Here is a 20,782-nt window from a genome sequence, read left to right as displayed (position 1 = left end):
GCCCCCTCACGCCGCTCCCAGCCCCCCCGCCCTGCTCCCGGCCCCCTCAGGCTGCTCCCAGCCCCCTCGGACTGCTCCCAGCCCCCTCAGGCTGCTCCCAGAGGTGTGCGGCTTTCGGGGCTGGGTGAGGGGTGACCTCCATCGCTGCCCCAAAGGCCGGAGCCCGGCCCAGCCGCCGCGTTCTTGTCCTCAGCTCTTCTGGAGTCAGGAGGGTGAAAGCTTTGCCACAGCTCGTGGGAGCAACTGCTTGCTACTCTGTGTGCCCCGGCGTTCCAGTAATGTGCTGGGGGAATCGTGCTAGCTGTTGGGAGAAAGACCTTTTGAAAAACAAGGCGTGTAATTGTTTGGGTTTTAGGCTTCCCTAGGTTGTTGGTTTTTTTCTTCTTTGTTTGCTTTGGCTGATGTGGGAATATATATTTTGTGTGATAAAAAGTTCATGTTTGTTGCTTATCTAGCCTGAGTTCCCCTTGAGCTCCTAACATCTAATGAGTTGCAGATGTGGCTTTCAGAGACACAGTTATCTGAGAAGAACATAAACTTCAGCTGTGCTACTTGTTCTTTTTAAAAGGAAAAAGGCAACTTGAATGGACTTGTAAATACTTGTCTAGTTTCAGTATTGTAACTTGCTTTGTGTTGAGCTTCTTGGACAACTGCTTAAAAGGCCATTTTTTGAAAGCCTTCGGGGTTGTATAGATAGTAAGGAGAGCTTCTCCCTTTTTTAACTGGTATTTTTATGTCTTACTTTGTCAGTAGTAGAACAAGGCTAATTGTATTAAAGTTTTTGGTGCCTTTTTGAAACCCTAACTGCAGTAACTTAAACAAGGGCTCGTTTGCAACTAGTTACATACTTTAAACCAGCACAAAGTACATAACAGCACTTTGAAAGGCTGAAAAAACTTGTGTGTAGAGGTGCTGAAGCATAAGTCAGCCCTGTTTGGCACTGGTTTTGTTTTTTCTCTGGTGAGTAATTCTAGCTTTTAAAAATGAACTAACAGTAAGATTTTGAACCTTCAAGCATCTCTTTAAAAATGTAAAATGGATCTTTATTCCTCCCTAATATATGCTATTTGATTTTAAGTCTTCCTTGGTACTTGTCAAGCATAAGACCAAATCACAGTTTCCTTTACAGGAAAGTGCTAGGCTATTTCCAGTGTTCAAGGTAATACTTAAAGTACAAACAGTAGCAGCTCTCCTTTTAGAACAACAAACAAATGTTAAATTTAAAATGTTCCTCTTAAAGTAATTTACATTGCATAAGTATTAAAAAACTTCATGTTTGACCTTGAGGTGGCAACTGGGTATGGTACTGTTTTGAGGTCTTTATCTTGTGGTTCTCCTGCCCTAATTAATGCCTCTATATGTCTGTTTTTGTGACCCAAGAGCTGAAAGGGAGTCAGTCACAACAGTTTGTCTCCCCCTTTGCCCTGCAGGAGGGAAGCACCACCTTTTCGGAGGGAGTAGTTTTGAAAAAAGCTCTAAGGAGAACAGTAAGTTGCTTGTCATGTGTTTGCTAAAGCCAAACATCCTCCCTGCATGCGTAGGACACAAAAGCAGATGAAGTACAGAGAGCTCAGCTGTACAGCAACTAACCCCTCTTATCATTTTCTGAGCATTTCTCACTTACAGTTATCTAGAGGAGCCTGGTTCTGGCAAAAGGGTCTCCAGAGTTGGGTGGTTGTGTGGCTACTAAAAGCTAATGAAATACTGTGTTTCCTGTGGTTCTGGTGCACCAGTGACTGGTATTTTGTCTAGGGGATCAGGAGGAGGGATGTGGGGTGATGGAAGGTAGCATGTGACTTTTGGCAGCTGGTATTTTATGCTCAACTATGAGGATAGCAGTTCTGACTAATTTTTAACCACTTGATTTTTGTAATTATAATGTGACTATTTCTGTTTAGTTGCTGGTTGGCATTGTGAGGAGTTGTGATGAGGAATTCCTGAGAAATCAGAAAGAGGAAAGGACTGTGGTCTTAACCCAGTCAGGTGTGTGGTGTGCATCATGCTGCAACCCAGGTGCTGCGAGTGCAGGAAATTGAAGTGCACCAACGAGTTGGGAAAGGAGTTGATGAATTAAACTGCATTTTGCAGAGGGAGGGGAAAAGGGAAGGAACCTGAAGCCAACCACAGGGCCGTTGGAAACGGTTGATACAGCGTGGTCACAGCACACAGCAACGAAGTGCTGCTCCCACTGATAAAGGAGAGGTAGGAAGGATGTCTGTGTGCATTTGACAAATGAGCAGATCATGCTGGCAGCTGACCCTGTGGAGGAGGTGGGGATTAATGAGGTAAGGTAAGATTGGATGGACAAAGAGTAAACATAGAGAATCATGAGGGGCTTTGAACTCGTTGGGAAGAGAAGTTGCTGTAACTTGATCGGAGTAACAAGAAACAATTGCCTTGTTTGTCCTAACCCCCACCTCCTTGCTGCATATTTACCTTTAAAATATAGGCTTCTTTGCCTTAGTTTTGTTCACTTTCTTGGCATAATACACAAGAGAAAGCAAACTCCTTGCTCTGCCAAAAATCTGTGCCATGTATGACCCACCTGTATATCAAGATCTCACTTAAACACCTCCTCATGCAATGGGAGTCTCTACATACCACACTGTGAAAGGAGGCTGCAGGCTGAGCATTCACAACTGCTTGACCAAAATGTGATCCTTTTGTATGTTAATGCTTTGGAAACTCTGAAATGTGTAAATTGTTTGAAGCAACTTCTATTTCCTTTTCTGTAAGATTTCAGAGTTAGTGTGTTGATGGTCCTTTTTGATAGAATTGGATCTGTGGTCAATCGCAGCTTCTGTGTTTTTATCTGCAGTTGTCTAAATTACTTAGAAAACTGTAAACATGACAGAAACTTGAGCAGCAGATTTAATAACACATTTAGTAGATCAGAGTGAAAAGATTTAATTACCACAGTTGCAAGCACGTAACTTGCACCACAGAACAAACACTCTGGAAAAGAAGTACCAAAACATGTCTGGCTTGAACATTATCAATAGCAGAGGGGAACAAAAAACAAAGCAGCAGTGGGAGAGAGGGAGAGGCATAAAGCTGGGAAGGAGCTCTGGTATGAAGTTGTGTGGTATGGTGCATGTTGCTGTGCAGTTAGTTACAGATCCCAGAGAACCTGAGGCTTGCGTGACAAGGAAGCCACTTTTGTCTTGGTTTTCAGTATGTGAATTTGAGTTCAGCAGACAACTGACATGCCTTTAACTTTGGCACCATAGCTCTGCAGCAGTTGAACTGTTGTGACACCATGTCCTGATTCTGCTGGGACAGAATTCTAAAATCATTTTTCTCTTCAGAGAAACTGTGGTTCTGAGAGACTGCAGAGTCCAGTTCAGTGAGATAGATGCATTGTTTTCATTTATCTCATTTGCAGGTTTCTGCAGTGACTCAGGCTGAGGGTAATTTTGAACCTGGCAGGTGCAGTGGGCTGGGAGAGCCAGGCCCAGGGTAGCTGATCCAAGTTGGCCAGCCTGGGTATTCCATACCATAAATGTCACCCTTACTGTACGTTAGGAGGTTCAGGGGGATGTTTTCACTTCTACCCTGGTTGCCTTCCCAGGAAGTCTCATTGGTCTCTCAGTCAACCCCACCTAAGGTCCATCCTCCACTGGCTGTGACCTGTTCAGGATGGAGCTGTCGTGCCGCAGGTCTGGGCATCCAGCCTCCACTGCTGGAAGTGCTGAGCTCACCTTTGTGACTGAGGCTGAGGTAGCTTTGTGTCCTAGTTAACACTGGGGTCAGTATTAGTTCCTTATTCTATTCTGTTTTCGCTTCAGCCCCGGACCTCTCTCACTTTTCCCTATTCCCCCTCCCTGGTGGGTCTGGTTGGTAGAGCCACTGTCCAAACTGTGAAACACTGGAATCTGTGGCAGCAAATATTATTGCCGGGACTTAGTATAATTTTATGGTGGTTTGTGTTTTCTGTCGCATCTTTGTTCCAGGTTTTTAAAAACTTAATGCAGTTCTCAGTCTGCGACTCAAGGTCTAGAATGTAACTTCAACAAATGTTCAGTGCTGAACAAAAAGAAAACTGGGTGAAAGAGACTGTAAATGAAAATACTATGTAATATATGCATATAGTGTAAAATGTCAGGCTTTGCTGTTGCCTTATCATAGCAGAGTACATCTCTGAGCTAGACTGAGTGGACTGATACCTGGTCACTTACTCAGTGTTACTGCTAAGGGTTACAACTGAAATTTGTGGCTTGCCTATTCCCGCTTGTTAGGATTCCTACTTCACACGTCTGATCAGCCTGTACAGCATGTCCATGGATGTGCCCTGCTTTCTGCAGCTCAGGCACACGTTGATTACTCATTCTGGGCTGGAAATGAGATGCACTCAGTTCCTGAGGTGTTGCTTTTACACCGTTGAGGATACATTACTGAATGCACAGGGAGGTCAGGTAATGTGCCTATGGTCCTGTGGTGAGTCAGCTTTAAATTCAGAGCAATCTGACCTAACATTACTGGTTTTTTTAAGTAGTTTGGGGTTTTATATAAGTTCTACCTTGCAATCTGTCTCTTGAATGCTCAGAAATTTATTTAGCAGAATAGTGTATAGGCTTCAGCCATATCATGCATTGTGATATTTGATCTCCAAGAAGACAGCTTAAAAACTGTTGGGACTCAATCTGGCAGCTTTTTAATGTTAAGAGGACAAGTGGTCTCTTTTTATTTAAATGCAAGTATTTAAGACTCTTCCAGGCTGGCATTTTTGTTTTAATATACGTGGATCATGGATTTGACCTTAGAGTTCTGCAGTATCCTGCACAATGATTTTCTGCTTTGATGCTTCAGCATTTCCTGGAAATGAGCAGATAGAGCCAGACTGTGATTGAATAAGTGTTCTTGTGACATTTCTCATGTAATGTCTAGTTTCATGGTGTTTGGTCATTAGCCTTTCAAGGCTTATTTTAGAGAAGGCAGATTTTGCTTCTAAGTCATCCAAAATGAGAGACCAAGTGACTCACAGTAGCAGAGCTGAGAATAACTAAGAGCCAGACTTTATAACACCAGTTGTCTGTGTGATGATGCAGTTATTACCATTTGTTCTTATTTGAGAACACTACGTTTCCATTATACCAGTTTCATTTTGGTGCTGTGTGCTCCAGTATTGTCAGACTTTCCCAAGTGAAAAGAAGCAACTTAACATGATAGGCAGGTAAGGTTAAGACAGCTCTGGTTTCTTCAGCTTTCTCATCAGCTGGTAATCTTCTCACTACTCTTGTGCTCTGGGAATGTCAACTCTTGATAGAGAGTTCTAAGTAATCTGGCTAAAGAAAAATGTTAGGGAAGAAGGCTGGTAGAGAGTTGGTCAGGAAGCTGTCTGTTAGTTCCATGTGCCAGTGATTGGAAATTCAGTGTAAGATGCTTAGAGGCTGTCCCCTAATGAGGAAAGTTGGATGAAATACTAATAGCCTGAGGCCTCATCATGTTTTAATAGGATGTCTTTTGGAAATGAAGTTGTCATTGTGGGGAAGAATGGGTTTGTGGGTAGCAGTGCCCATGAGCCAAAATACTGATAAATAACGATTGTGAATAGCTGTGGTTCCGCCAGAGCTGGCAATACCTTTTAATCAGCACTACACAGAATCTTTGAGGAGTTGTAAAAAAAACCCACATTTTTTTCAGTGTTGTTTTTTAAAAGCTTTTAAGGTGAAGTTTTATTTTCCATGGTTTCGGTTACTACTAATAGTAAGTCATCGTAAGGGCAATTCACAAGCTTTGGATGTGCTCACTGTAATAAAGAAAATAAAAAATTGTTGAATACCATAAAAGTAAGCCAAGGAAATTTAATGAGTATTTTGTCAGAACTTGCCAATTATTGAGGGCTTATGAGGTTATAGACCTCACCTCAATTTAAATTTGTTTGATAACAGACACTTGATTCTCATTTTTGGTTTTTACACCATGGAAGTGATTTTTCTAGATTTAACACCTGTAGTAGATTTCACTGTGGGTCAGTGTGTCATCCATCAAGATACAATAATAAGACTGAGTTGAATGAACAGAATGAGGCTGAATTAGTTCTCCAGACTGGATGCTCTTTTTCTTCTGTCTCCCCTTTTGTTGAGGACAGTATTTAAATTGTTTACAGTTCCTGTTGCTAATTCTTAGTTTTATTTTTAAGAAAGCTCTACGAGGTATGCTGCTTCTTCCTTAATGAAGAACAATAATGAAACAAATAATTTGGGGTAAATGGTCCTTTTATATAAGAGTATGTCAGATTTTTTTTGTTGGGTTTTTTTTGGGTTTTCTTCTGTCAGTGCTTGCATGGTATTGATGAAAACTAGGTTTTAATTTTCCTTTCTCATCATCTTGCATGCTGTTAACTCATTTCTGTAGTCAAATATATGCAAGGTCTCATTTATATTGTGGGAAAGAAATGTCTGTTTCCTGGTCTGTCTGCTACTCTCTCAAACTCAAGGTAAAATTTCTTCACTACTGCCAAGTGGGAGTAAATACTGTAGGAAGTACCTGATAGTAAAAGCCCTCCTAAAGGCATTATTCATAATGTACTTGTGACAGGGTTTTGGCTGAATCAGTCTTGTGTTTTGTTTTTTTTAATACCCAAAGTTGCTTTTGTTCATTCGTAGAACCAGTCTGTGTTTACTTCATATTGTTCTCTTTATTTTTTGTCAAAAGCTCCTGCACTGTCCCTTTTCTTTACCAAGCTTCACTCTCCTGTAAAAGACCATGTTACAGTCCTTTTTATTCTGCCAGTGCCCATGTACCTTTGTCTGTCTTTGGTGTCCTACAAGAAGTTAACTTTTTTTGTTTTGTTAGTTTCTTGGGAAAGCTCAGCTGAGGAGGAGAGCAGTAGGATTTGTAAAGATTCAAAGGTTAGCTGTCTTAAGTTAGCTCTTGAGTGTGGTTCAGTGGCACTGGTAAGGTGAGAAAGCAGATTGTCATTTCCAGTGAAGCCATACACGTTGCTTAAGAAGTCCTAATTAGGTCATGATAGACCAGTGTAATGAGTGCTTTCTTCTTTAGGAGCACTTTGGACTGTGTAAAGACTATAGTATCAATTGTTAGCAATCTGTCACCTCATTAGTGGTCAAAACACAGTCAAGGAGCTGGTGTCAAGAGCAGCCCACATTAGTTGGTATTTTACTGTTGCTAAAATCTTTATAATTTGAATGCAACATGACTTTGCCTTTAGTGTAGTAATGCCATTTATTTTTCAGTAATATATCTACTGCAAATTAATGTTGCAGTAACTACATTTTAGGCTAGTATTTTACAGCCTTTCTGTAGAATATGGACATGTCATAGAATCCCAAATGGGTTTGTGTTGGAAGGGACCTTAACAATCATCTAGTTCCAACCCCTGTGCATGGGCAGGGACACCTCCCACCAGCCCAGGTTGCTCCAAGCCCCATCCAACCTGCCCTTTAACACTTCCAGGGATGGGGCAGCCACAGCTTCTCTGGGCAATCTGGACAGTGTCTCACCACACTCACAAGAAAGAATTTCTTACTAACATCAAACCTAAATCTCACCTCTTCAGTTTAAAACCAGTCCTCCTTGTCCTATTGCTACATGCCCTTATAAAAATAATCTGGTATTTCTTCTTCAGTTGGCCAGACCATAAAATGGGAATGTTGCTGCTCAGTGGCAGGAAGAGTTTTTAGGTGTAAGAGATGAGGAGATGCTACTGAGTCTCTGCATCATCTATGGAAGTACTGGCAAGACAGGCTGGGGAGTTGTAGTGTGGTTTAGGTAGGCAGCAATGTTAGTGAAAAGGAACATAACACTTGACAAAACAGCTGTCTTATCTGCTGAGAGAATCTGTCCTGAGGTCAAGGGTTCTGCAGGTTTGGAATGGTGTTTTGAAGGATCAGATGAATCACCCAATCCCTCCCTTGCTCCAGGCCTGTCCCTGTTGTCTGTTTTGTGAGATGATCATCCTGCTCTCCTTCCTGAGCTCATTCATCCACCTAGCCTGCTGAGCTGGTGCACAGCTTTCCTCTGGGAAACTGGAATTACAAAAGGACTTGATGGGTGCTGGCTGTCCCAGCAAGCTGACAGTTCTGCCTCTTTCCAGTGGTAGTGGACTGGGCAATGGATTTGCAGACTTCTGGAACTGCAGCCTGTTTCCTACAGCACTCTGCTGGCTCAAGATCCAAATAACAGTGGTAGTGAGGTGCAGTTGTGCCCATCTATGCTGGACCAGCTTTGATTTTTGCAGGAGACAGCACAAGCCCTTCTTGAATGAATGCTGCAATGTCAAGATTACTACTTTTGAAGTTACTTTGCAGTTGTCCTCATCTGCCAGTTTGAGCTATTAGTCAATAATGCAATGTTTGAGTAATTTCAATATATTTCAAATGTTCGTAATAGAAAGAAAGTCTGTGCTCTGAACATCAGGATTAAGTTGTGATGCTCAAGCAATTTAAAGTACGGCTTTTCTGTGAGCATTACTTTATTGACCATGTTAGAACAATAGACCAACAATTCTTGAGGTCTGTTCGTGTAGAATAGCATGAACCAGTAGATGAAGCACAGAAAACGTTTCATTTGAGGAACAGAAGTGGATAGGTAAAGTGGGAGCATTTTTTAAACTCAAAATCATAGAAAAAGATGGTACATCTGTATGAATGTGCTCAGTACAGTACACTTCTGCAAGCAAGTATATGGCAGACAGAAAAATAAACTAAGCATGGCTCTCCTAGTATTGATTTCTGCTGCTAGTTTTGTTGAAAGAATGATGAAAAAAAAATTGGGTGACTGGGTCTTAGATTTAGGAGCAGATAGCAATAAAAATATGCCCCCTCTGATTTTGAGAGTAGGGATCACTGTAGACTTTAAATCACTGTGCTCTTGAGAAAAATGGTTTCACTATGAGAAAGAAATGAGATTTCAGAAGGCTAAGAGCAGCCAACCCTGTGCGCCTTCATTGGTATGCTAATTAATGTATTTTACAAGGACTGTGATACTTTTTTTGTGGGATTCCAATGCAGCTGTTGAGTGTTCCTGGAAGCCTGTGTGCAACCTTGTGGACTAACCCATAGGTGGAAGTTACCTTGCATTTGAAAGAAGCAGAATAAGTGCATTAAACATTACAATGCAAAAACCTGGACTTAAATGTAAAGTCTTGCTTCTTATTAAAAACATTACCTTTCAAGGTTGCAAAGGATGCTTTGCAAACCTTTATTTTAACAGATACTTGTTTTTGTTGGGTTTACTTGTTTTGTTTTGCTTGTTTGTGGTTTTTTGTTTGGTGGTTGTTTGTTTTTTTTGTCTTGGATAATTTCTATATGCAGCCTGTTGAGCACTCAGTAGGAACAACCTATTTGTAACCTTAATTTGTTTGTGTAAAACCCGTTGGAACACAGCATTAGTTTAATCCTTTCTTCTTTTGTTTCTCACCCCAATTCTATTACAGGAGTCCTATTCTTTAGGTTTGCTGCCAGGCCTGATTTATGAATCATCTGATAAAGGGCCAGCTCCACTCCCAGAAATGTGCCTTAGGTAAAATTGTGTACCAGTGAGTCAGCTTTAGGGCAACACTTTCAAAGGAACACTACATAAATTGCACAGTATCCATGTGGGGGTGGCTTAGTGTTATGAAAGTTCTGCTCTCCAGCATCATGCACACACATCCACACAGAGCTGAGTCAATTTTCTTGAGTTAAATTGAGCGCAGTTCACACTTCTGTTGTTTTAAAAGCATGGATATATGCCACACTTGCATGAAAAAAAAAATAAATTTATAGTATCTTTGGGAGGAGATGAACAAGTCTAAAAAACAGCAGTTGGGAAGCACAGAAAGCGTTGGTACTTCTGCATTTGTGTGGATGCAGATTAAAGGTCTAATTATCTGGCTCGATTAGTTTTGAGTTACTTAGACATTCTGTTGTTGGGCACATCCCTATTTGTTAATTGTGCTAGAATGGCACTGGTAAGTTTACTGAATTAGGTGTCCTGGCTCTTACTGGAAAGGAAAGTGATTGGAGTAGGAAAAAAATATGGCCAACATGCAGATACACCTGGAAAGGATTTTGGTGCTGTTTTGGAAGTGGCCAGTCACATCTTCAGAGTTAGGTGCCTCTCTGCCAGAAGTGGATGTAACCTTGGTCTTTGCAGAAAGTTTTCCTGTCAAGTGCTGCTTTGGTCCTTTCCCAGCCCACCATCCTTAGACACACGGTCTGTCAAGAGTTTGTTTCAGAGTTCTTTATTGGCTTGCCAGAGTGTTTACATTTTTTTAAAAAGTCAGCTCTTTCACATAATTTATTAGCCTCAGTTGTTAATATGTCAACTTGTAATTACATCTCTTACAGCTGATTTACTCCATCTGTGCTCAGTTATGTTGGGTAAATGTAAGATAAGATGATCCACTGGTGATAGAAATAATTGTTTATGTAAGTATGAACCACTACGGTCTTTACTTCTGTAGAGATATGAAAACATTCAGATTTAGATGAAAACAGTGACTCCTACAGTGCTTGAGCTGTAAAGTAGTAGATTCTCAGAAGGATCTCTGTAGTTAGCTGTGAATACTGAACAAGTAGCTCCTGTGCAGCAGTGCAGTTTAACTTCTCATTTACATAGGCACAAAGGCTTAAATAATGCAATTGATGTTATATTCTGCAAAACCTAGATAGGGTTTTTAATTTTTAAAAAATTACAGCTTGCAGGTGAATGGTTAGTGGTGCAAGGAAGTAGGTTGTTCAAACTGTTTTCTTTCAGTGCTAAAATGAAATGGAAATACATTGTTCTGCTAGATATTTTTTTTCATGTAAACAATTGCTACAGCTAGCTTGAGAGGGGTACAAGTTATAAGGGAAAACAAGTGGTCTGTTGGTCTCTGAATAAGAGGAAATGTGTCAGTAATGAGCTAAAGTGACTTCTAACAGCAAGCTGCTGTGAAAAAGGTGCTTCAGAAGTAAGAATCTGTTGTATCCACAGCTGCTGACAAAAAGAGCTGATTTGCTTCATGTAAGCTTAGGCATTCTTTATCATTACTTTGTTCAGTAACATCTAAAATGATAATGTACAACTACGGTTAGGGTATCATGGTGTTTATTAACTTTCAGGTGTTACTGTTTGTTTGGATGAAAGTAATTTCCTTCTGACATTGCAGGATATATAATTATGAAAAACAACATTTAGTGAGAGCAAGCCAAACAAAAATATGTATGTGTGGCCATTTATCAACTGATGAAGGGCATCCATGCCACCATTGATATAACTCTTTGTGCAGTAGTATATGTTACTTAATAGCACATATTCCACTAGTTGTCCTTTAGGAAGCTACTAACCCCTGGTTGAATGTGATTTCTTGCTTTTCAATAATTTTTATCCTCAAAAATCTCTTCTCAGAGAGAACAGTGCTGTGAAAGAAACACTCGGTACCCTCTTCTCTGTCTAGTCAAACAAAACCTGTGAGTTCCAGGTATGATGAGATGAAACAAGATGTAGTTTTTATTTAGGTCTGGGTTGTTGTTTTTTTTCTTCCAAAGAGATGGCTTATTGCTTCAATGTCCTCCCTCATATTTCTGCCAGGCAGAATGGCAGGGCTCTGACCTTCAAAATCCTTCTGTATTTCTTCACTTAAGTGCCATTTTCACAGCATACAAATTACGTGCCTTTTCAAATCAGTCCACAATTTGAAAATATTTCTCAGATAAAGATACAGTTAGATAGCTAATGGCTCTTGCATACTAATGTTTTGTGTATGTGGATGGAAAATGAAATAATTTACGATAGAAAAATCTAGCACAGAACTTTTAACAGAATTGCTTTTTAAAATTACCAGTGCCATATTTTTTTAATTAGAGAAAGGAGAATGACATTTCTGAGTATCTGGCTGTAAGGCTCACAGCTTATTTTTCAGTGCTATTTTGTTCTCATTTAATAAGTAAGAAACTAGTCGTTCTCTAGCATCACCCTGTGTTTACCTGTTCTAGTACTGCTACTAGAAGAGTAAGTGACAAGAAACCAATGGGAATTTTTCAATATAGTCTTCCTCTCTCTGCTCTATACATTTCTTAAGCAGATCTAGGTTGCTATGTGTTTTCTTTATTTGGGACTTCTCTTGGCATAGGTATTTTCCCCTGAACTGTCTGTATTCTTCCCTGCAGCAAAGACTGAGTCACAATAGACTTTTTCCATGAAGATAAGGATAAAATTTCCTTTATTTTTCTTTTCATATATGTACTAATACTAGAGTTGTTGATTTTTTTAAGTTCAAGATAAGGGACCTGGAGAGTTCAAACCTCATCAGAGCAAGTGTCTTGTCTTAACACACACATAAAGACACATCAGCATTAACCAGATATACTTTTGTGAAGTTAGCAGTCCATATGTTGACTTATTACTGAAAATATAATTTGCTGATCCCTGTGTGAAGGATCAAACCAGCATGGTTTGAGTAGTTAAAATAAGATCCTACTTATTAATAAAAAATCCTAAGTCACTGAATTTGACTGCTAGCAAGGTGGCAGCATGTGGATGAGACAGAATTTTTCTGGCTGATAGACTAGTGAGATGGAAAAGCAAGTACAGGTGTTTTTATAGTCCCCTTGGAACCTGTAAGGTAGATTTTGTTCTTTAAAGAGAATGGGATTGAAAGGGCAACTTGCATTGGGAAAATCAATAAATGGGTACAGGAGTGGTGTCACAGCCAGGGCTTTGGCTTCCTAGACCATGGGACTTGCTTTGAGAAACCTGGTCTCCTAAGGTCAGATGGGGTTCATCTTTCAGGGAAGAGTGTGAGCATCTTGCTAGGCTTGCCAATTTGGTAAGGAGGGCTTTAAACTAGAGTTGGTGGGAGAGGAGATCCTCAGTCCATCCCACTGCCACCCCTTTGAAGCCAGTTTGACTAAGAGATGCCCTGAGCTTGAAGAAAGATCACAAACCAGCAGCAGAATACCCAAAATGAAGGATAGTAGAATCCCAGGCAATGAGACAGTGTCAATGGAGGCACAGCTTAAATGCCTCTGTGCAAATTCAAGGAGCATGGGAAATAAGCAGGAGGAACTGCAAATATGTACAAACCTGCAGGGCTATGATCTTATTGGCATCACAGAAATGTGATGGGACAACTCCTGTGACTGGAGTGTGGGAATGCGTCAGTATAAGCTCTTTAGGAAGGACAGGCAGGGGAGAAGAGGAGGAGGTGTTGCCCTCTACATCAATGATCAGCTGGAGTCCATGGAGCTCTACCTGGGGATGGATGACAGAGAGCTTATGGCTCAGGGTTGAAGGGAAGACGGGCTGGTGATAATACAGTGGAAGTCTGCTATAGGCCGCCTGACGAGGATGACCGAGTGGATGACGCCCTCTACAGGCGGAAAGGTGCAGCTTCCCGTTCACAGGCCATGATCCTCATGGGGAGTCTCAATTGCTGTGTTGTCTGCTGGAGGGACAACATAGCAAGGCACCCGCAATCCAGAAAGTTCCTGGAATGCACTGATGACAGCTTCCTCCTCCAAACGATAGAGGAACCAACCAGAAAAGGTGCTATGCTGGACCTTGTTCTTGACAAGGGTGGAGGTGCTATGCTGGACCTTGTTCTTGCCAACAAGGGTGGCCAGGTGGACATTGTGAAGCTTAAGGGTAGCCTTGGCTATAGTGACCATGAAATATTGAAATTCAGGATCTGTAGGTTAACAAGAAAGGTCCAAGGCAAGCTTGCAACCAGGAGAGCAGATTTCAGCCTCTTCAGGGATCTGCTTGATAAGATATCATGGCATAAAATCCTGCAGGGGAGAGGAGCCCAAGAAAGCTGGTCAGTATTGAAAGATTACCTCCTTCAAGCCCAGGAGCAATGAATGCACCCCACAAAAGAGGAAGGCGGGCAAGAATGTCAGGAGAGCTGCATGGATGAACAAAGAGCTCCTGGACATTCTTAGACAGAAAAAGAAAGTCATCTGAGGGTGGAAGCAGGGAATGTAGCCTGGGAGAAATAGAAAAGTTGTCCAAGCACCCAGGGATCAGGTTAGGAAAGCTAAAGCCCAGATAGAGTTAAACCTGGCCAGGGACATCAGTGGTAAGAAGAAGGATTTCTGCAGGTACATCAGTCATCAGAGACAGAGCAGGGAAAATGTGAGCCCTCTGCAGAAGGAAGCAGGAGACCTTGTCATGCAGGATATGGAGATATCTGGGGTACTGAACAACTTTTTTGCCTCATTCTTCACTGGTAAGGGTTCTGTAGAGATATGAAAACATTCAGATTTAGATGAAAACAGTGACTCCTACAGTGCTTGAGCTGTAAAGTAGTAGATTCTCAGAAGGATCTCTGTAGTTAGCTGTGAATACTGAACAAGTAGCTCCTGTGCAGCAGTGCAGTTTAACTTCTCATTTACATAGGCACAAAGGCTTAAATAATGCAATTGATGTTATATTCTGCAAAACCTAGATAGGGTTTTTAATTTTTAAAAAATTACAGCTTGCAGGTGAATGGTTAGTGGTGCAAGGAAGTAGGTTGTTCAAACTGTTTTCTTTCAGTGCTAAAATGAAATGGAAATACATTGTTCTGCTAGATATTTTTTTTCATGTAAACAATTGCTACAGCTAGCTTGAGAGGGGTACAAGTTATAAGGGAAAACAAGTGGTCTGTTGGTCTCTGAATAAGAGGAAATGTGTCAGTAATGAGCTAAAGTGACTTCTAACAGCAAGCTGCTGTGAAAAAGGTGCTTCAGAAGTAAGAATCTGTTGTATCCACAGCTGCTGACAAAAAGAGCTGATTTGCTTCATGTAAGCTTAGGCATTCTTTATCATTACTTTGTTCAGTAACATCTAAAATGATAATGTACAACTACGGTTAGGGTATCATGGTGTTTATTAACTTTCAGGTGTTACTGTTTGTTTGGATGAAAGTAATTTCCTTCTGACATTGCAGGATATATAATTATGAAAAACAACATTTAGTGAGAGCAAGCCAAACAAAAATATGTATGTGTGGCCATTTATCAACTGATGAAGGGCATCCATGCCACCATTGATATAACTCTTTGTGCAGTAGTATATGTTACTTAATAGCACATATTCCACTAGTTGTCCTTTAGGAAGCTACTAACCCCTGGTTGAATGTGATTTCTTGCTTTTCAATAATTTTTATCCTCAAAAATCTCTTCTCAGAGAGAACAGTGCTGTGAAAGAAACACTCGGTACCCTCTTCTCTGTCTAGTCAAACAAAACCTGTGAGTTCCAGGTATGATGAGATGAAACAAGATGTAGTTTTTATTTAGGTCTGGGTTGTTGTTTTTTTTCTTCCAAAGAGATGGCTTATTGCTTCAATGTCCTCCCTCATATTTCTGCCAGGCAGAATGGCAGGGCTCTGACCTTCAAAATCCTTCTGTATTTCTTCACTTAAGTGCCATTTTCACAGCATACAAATTACGTGCCTTTTCAAATCAGTCCACAATTTGAAAATATTTCTCAGATAAAGATACAGTTAGATAGCTAATGGCTCTTGCATACTAATGTTTTGTGTATGTGGATGGAAAATGAAATAATTTACGATAGAAAAATCTAGCACAGAACTTTTAACAGAATTGCTTTTTAAAATTACCAGTGCCATATTTTTTTAATTAGAGAAAGGAGAATGACATTTCTGAGTATCTGGCTGTAAGGCTCACAGCTTATTTTTCAGTGCTATTTTGTTCTCATTTAATAAGTAAGAAACTAGTCGTTCTCTAGCATCACCCTGTGTTTACCTGTTCTAGTACTGCTACTAGAAGAGTAAGTGACAAGAAACCAATGGGAATTTTTCAATATAGTCTTCCTCTCTCTGCTCTATACATTTCTTAAGCAGATCTAGGTTGCTATGTGTTTTCTTTATTTGGGACTTCTCTTGGCATAGGTATTTTCCCCTGAACTGTCTGTATTCTTCCCTGCAGCAAAGACTGAGTCACAATAGACTTTTTCCATGAAGATAAGGATAAAATTTCCTTTATTTTTCTTTTCATATATGTACTAATACTAGAGTTGTTGATTTTTTTAAGTTCAAGATAAGGGACCTGGAGAGTTCAAACCTCATCAGAGCAAGTGTCTTGTCTTAACACACACATAAAGACACATCAGCATTAACCAGATATACTTTTGTGAAGTTAGCAGTCCATATGTTGACTTATTACTGAAAATATAATTTGCTGATCCCTGTGTGAAGGATCAAACCAGCATGGTTTGAGTAGTTAAAATAAGATCCTACTTATTAATAAAAAATCCTAAGTCACTGAATTTGACTGCTAGCAAGGTGGCAGCATGTGGATGAGACAGAATTTTTCTGGCTGATAGACTAGTGAGATGGAAAAGCAAGTACAGGTGTTTTTATAGTCCCCTTGGAACCTGTAAGGTAGATTTTGTTCTTTAAAGAGAATGGGATTGAAAGGGCAACTTGCATTGGGAAAATCAATAAATGGGTACAGGAGTGGTGTCACAGCCAGGGCTTTGGCTTCCTAGACCATGGGACTTGCTTTGAGAAACCTGGTCTCCTAAGGTCAGATGGGGTTCATCTTTCAGGGAAGAGTGTGAGCATCTTGCTAGGCTTGCCAATTTGGTAAGGAGGGCTTTAAACTAGAGTTGGTGGGAGAGGAGATCCTCAGTCCATCCCACTGCCACCCCTTTGAAGCCAGTTTGACTAAGAGATGCCCTGAGCTTGAAGAAAGATCACAAACCAGCAGCAGAATACCCAAAATGAAGGATAGTAGAATCCCAGGCAATGAGACAGTGTCAATGGAGGCACAGCTTAAATGCCTCTGTGCAAATTCAAGGAGCATGGGAAATAAGCAGGAGGAACTGCAAATATGTACAAACCTGCAGGGCTATGATCTTATTGGCATCACAGAAATGTGATGGGACAACTCCTGTGACTGGAGTGTGGGAATGCGTCAGTATAAGCTCTTTAGGAAGGACAGGCAGGGGAGAAGAGGAGGAGGTGTTGCCCTCTACATCAATGATCAGCTGGAGTCCATGGAGCTCTACCTGGGGATGGATGACAGAGAGCTTATGGCTCAGGGTTGAAGGGAAGACGGGCTGGTGATAATACAGTGGAAGTCTGCTATAGGCCGCCTGACGAGGATGACCGAGTGGATGACGCCCTCTACAGGCGGAAAGGTGCAGCTTCCCGTTCACAGGCCATGATCCTCATGGGGAGTCTCAATTGCTGTGTTGTCTGCTGGAGGGACAACATAGCAAGGCACCCGCAATCCAGAAAGTTCCTGGAATGCACTGATGACAGCTTCCTCCTCCAAACGATAGAGGAACCAACCAGAAAAGGTGCTATGCTGGACCTTGTTCTTGCCAACAAGGGTGGCCAGGTGGACATTGTGAAGCTTAAGGGTAGCCTTGGCTATAGTGACCATGAAATATTGAAATTCAGGATCTGTAGGTTAACAAGAAAGGTCCAAGGCAAGCTTGCAACCAGGAGAGCAGATTTCAGCCTCTTCAGGGATCTGCTTGATAAGATATCATGGCATAAAATCCTGCAGGGGAGAGGAGCCCAAGAAAGCTGGTCAGTATTGAAAGATTACCTCCTTCAAGCCCAGGAGCAATGAATGCACCCCACAAAAGAGGAAGGCGGGCAAGAATGTCAGGAGAGCTGCATGGATGAACAAAGAGCTCCTGGACATTCTTAGACAGAAAAAGAAAGTCATCTGAGGGTGGAAGCAGGGAATGTAGCCTGGGAGAAATAGAAAAGTTGTCCAAGCACCCAGGGATCAGGTTAGGAAAGCTAAAGCCCAGATAGAGTTAAACCTGGCCAGGGACATCAGTGGTAAGAAGAAGGATTTCTGCAGGTACATCAGTCATCAGAGACAGAGCAGGGAAAATGTGAGCCCTCTGCAGAAGGAAGCAGGAGACCTTGTCATGCAGGATATGGAGATATCTGGGGTACTGAACAACTTTTTTGCCTCATTCTTCACTGGTAAGGGCTCTGACCACACTGCCTAGGTCACAGAAGACAGAGGGAGAGACTTGGAAAAGGAATACCTGCCCACTGTAGGAGAAGAGCAGGTTTGAGACCATCCAAAGAACCTGAAGATGCACAAGTCCATGAGTCCTGACAAGACCCATCTGTGGCTCCTAAGCGAGCTGGCAGATGAAGTTGCAACACGGCTTTCCATCATATATGAGAAGTCATAGCAAACTGGTGAGGTTCCCTCTGACTGGAAAAGGGGAAGCCTAGCCCCCATTTTCAAAAAGGGAAGGAAAGAAGACACTGGAACAGGTTCCCCAGGGAAGTTGTCAGGGAGAGTGCTCTGTCCCTGGAAGTGTTGAAGGGCAGGTTAGATGGGGGTTTGGAGCAACATGGTCTGGTGGGAGGTGTCCCTGCCCATGCAGGGGCGTTGGAACTAGATGATCTTTAAGGTCCCTTCCAACACAAACTGTTCTGTGACTCTATGATATGTTCCCAAGTAGGATGTTTGTGGAGAAAAGTCTCTGATTCACTCTTTCTGCCCTTTAGCTTTGTGTTAAGCCCTGTCCTTTGTGCTCCCCAGGCTAAAAAGATTAATAGTTCAGAAGCTGTTCTACACTTACTAGTTTAATTTCTAAAGATGGTTCATTTGGCAAGGTTAATATGATTCCTGTGTGTGTTTGAGCTAGTAGGTTTTCCCTTGCATGAAAACAAAGTACATTTCAAAGCTCTTAGAAAGAGCTGCTCTTTTCAAATTGTATGGTCTCAGCAAAAACAGCAGTAACAGAAACAATACATACCCCACTGTGTATAACTCTTGGTCTGTAATTTAATCATCAAAGTGTATTTTATTTACTGTATAATAGGATAATTATTTAATAATGTGTATTTTCAGATTAAATGTATAGAAATACTACTTTTATTACAGGATTGGGATATGTTTGTCTCAGAACATGTTTATTCACCTTTTGGGTTTTTTGATGCTGTGCTGTGGCCTTGGAAATAAATTGGTTCTTGCCATTATATTTACTTACTACATTAAATTACCATCTCCAGAAATTTTTTTTTTAAGTTGCTTTCAAGAAAATTTTACTCAGTCCTGGTACTGGCAAACATTTTTCTTATGCATATGTTCACATGTTTTACAATACATGTTCTTTTTTTTTTTTTTTCCCAGAGGGAAAGTGCTTTTTTTTACTGTATGGTTTTGGTGTTGCTGCTTGTTGGTTATTTTGTGTTTTTTTCATATTTTGCAGGCCTAGAGTTGTCATCCCCATCTTTGTTGTCTTGTGTTGTCTGATATCAACTAAGCTTTCTTAACTGGTGTTTCCCATAAACATTTTCATAATTCCCTTGCACTATCGAGCATTTCATGTACTACCCTGAAGAAAGCATGAAATGTATTTTAATATTCTTTTAAAATGAAATTTCACAAGGGGTTGGGACAGACAGGTCAAACACTGACTTTTTCACAGCATCTTTTAGTAGTAGGGAAGTAGCCTTATTTCATTCTGCAGATGGAGGAAGAAGGAAGGAGCATACAATTAAATGCTTGCAGTTATAAGCAGCCTGGGGTGGATCAGGAAACTGAAGAGGGAATGTCAGGGAGCAGGAAAATCTCTCTCAACAGTCCATGCTTTTTCAGGCTGACAAAAGTATTAATTATCCTTGTCTGCAGAAATTCATTTTTAAAAAAACAGTAGACTAAATCTTAACATTGCTTTCTTATCTACACTTTTTTGAAGTGCTGCAAATTTATCACTTACTACACTTGTAAACACATAAATTATTTGTTCCATACCATTTGTCTGTAACTGAATGTGGTAATTAAAAGATCTTTCTGTTGAATCCAGTTGAAAATTTAGGTGGATGGCAGAGCACAAATAATAATATAAATATTGATCTCTAAAACTAAACTTCCCTGAAGGTGCTTCAGGTACTTTTGGGTTGCTATCATGCAACAGTACAGTTGGATAAATAGCTTGTTATTTTGTGTTTGCACTGAAGCAATGCCATTTATTAAATTATAGCTCTTAACATGTAGGGTAACGGTGTGGATGGATACTGTTTCTTGCTTGCAGCCCATGCTATTTGATTCTGTGTTCTGGCAAATTGGAGATAAGGTCAGCTTCTGCATTCTCATACAACCAGAACATGTATGGGAGACATTCAAGGAGCATCTGGATGGTGTGTTAGATACTGCTAAACTGTTTTTACATAACTTACTAGCGTGGTGGTTCTCTGCTGTGAATAAATCTGCATTACACACAGCTGATGATTCTAAAGACCATGCCTGCAGATGTTGTAAGCTCAGTGTCCATGACAATTTACTATCACTTCATGGTGCTTCTTGTAAATACATCTTTGTTATGTCAGATCTGCTAGCAAAGCAGTTCCCCTGGAAAAGGAAAGTGTTTGTAGTCTTTCTCTGTCATGTTCAGCAGCCACTCTGTTTCTGCTCAAAGGGACTGGATTTCTTCCATGTCATTTTGGTACTGTAAATTTGCAAATTACCATGAAAACATTGTAATTTTATAAGCTTGAGGTCCTGTTCAACAGAAAGCAGATTTCTTATAGGTATGGAAACTGAACTATATCTTTGTCTATGTGGGTGACTGGCAAGTCTGGAAATTTTCAGGCTGGCATTGTTCACAGGGACTAAAATTATCCATTAAAAGATATTTAAAAATCTAGATAAATAAGTTTATAATATGTTTCTTGTAATAGTTGATTTACATTGAGTACATGTTATACAGTAAGAGTTTAGAAATGTTTTTATTTTCTGATATATTTTGATTATTCTAGGGAGCTGAACCACATCTTATGTGATTTCAGTACCACCTTTCATGAGTGTGTGTAAGGAGGAATAGTTTGGTGTAATGGGATGAGTTCACTGGGAAAAGTAAA

This window comes from Chaetura pelagica, unplaced genomic scaffold (genome assembly GCF_000747805.2).
Source record: "Chaetura pelagica isolate M959 unplaced genomic scaffold, ChaPel_1.0 scaffold121, whole genome shotgun sequence".
NCBI lineage: Eukaryota > Metazoa > Chordata > Aves > Apodiformes > Apodidae > Chaetura > Chaetura pelagica.
This window is presented reverse-complemented; position numbering follows the sequence as displayed.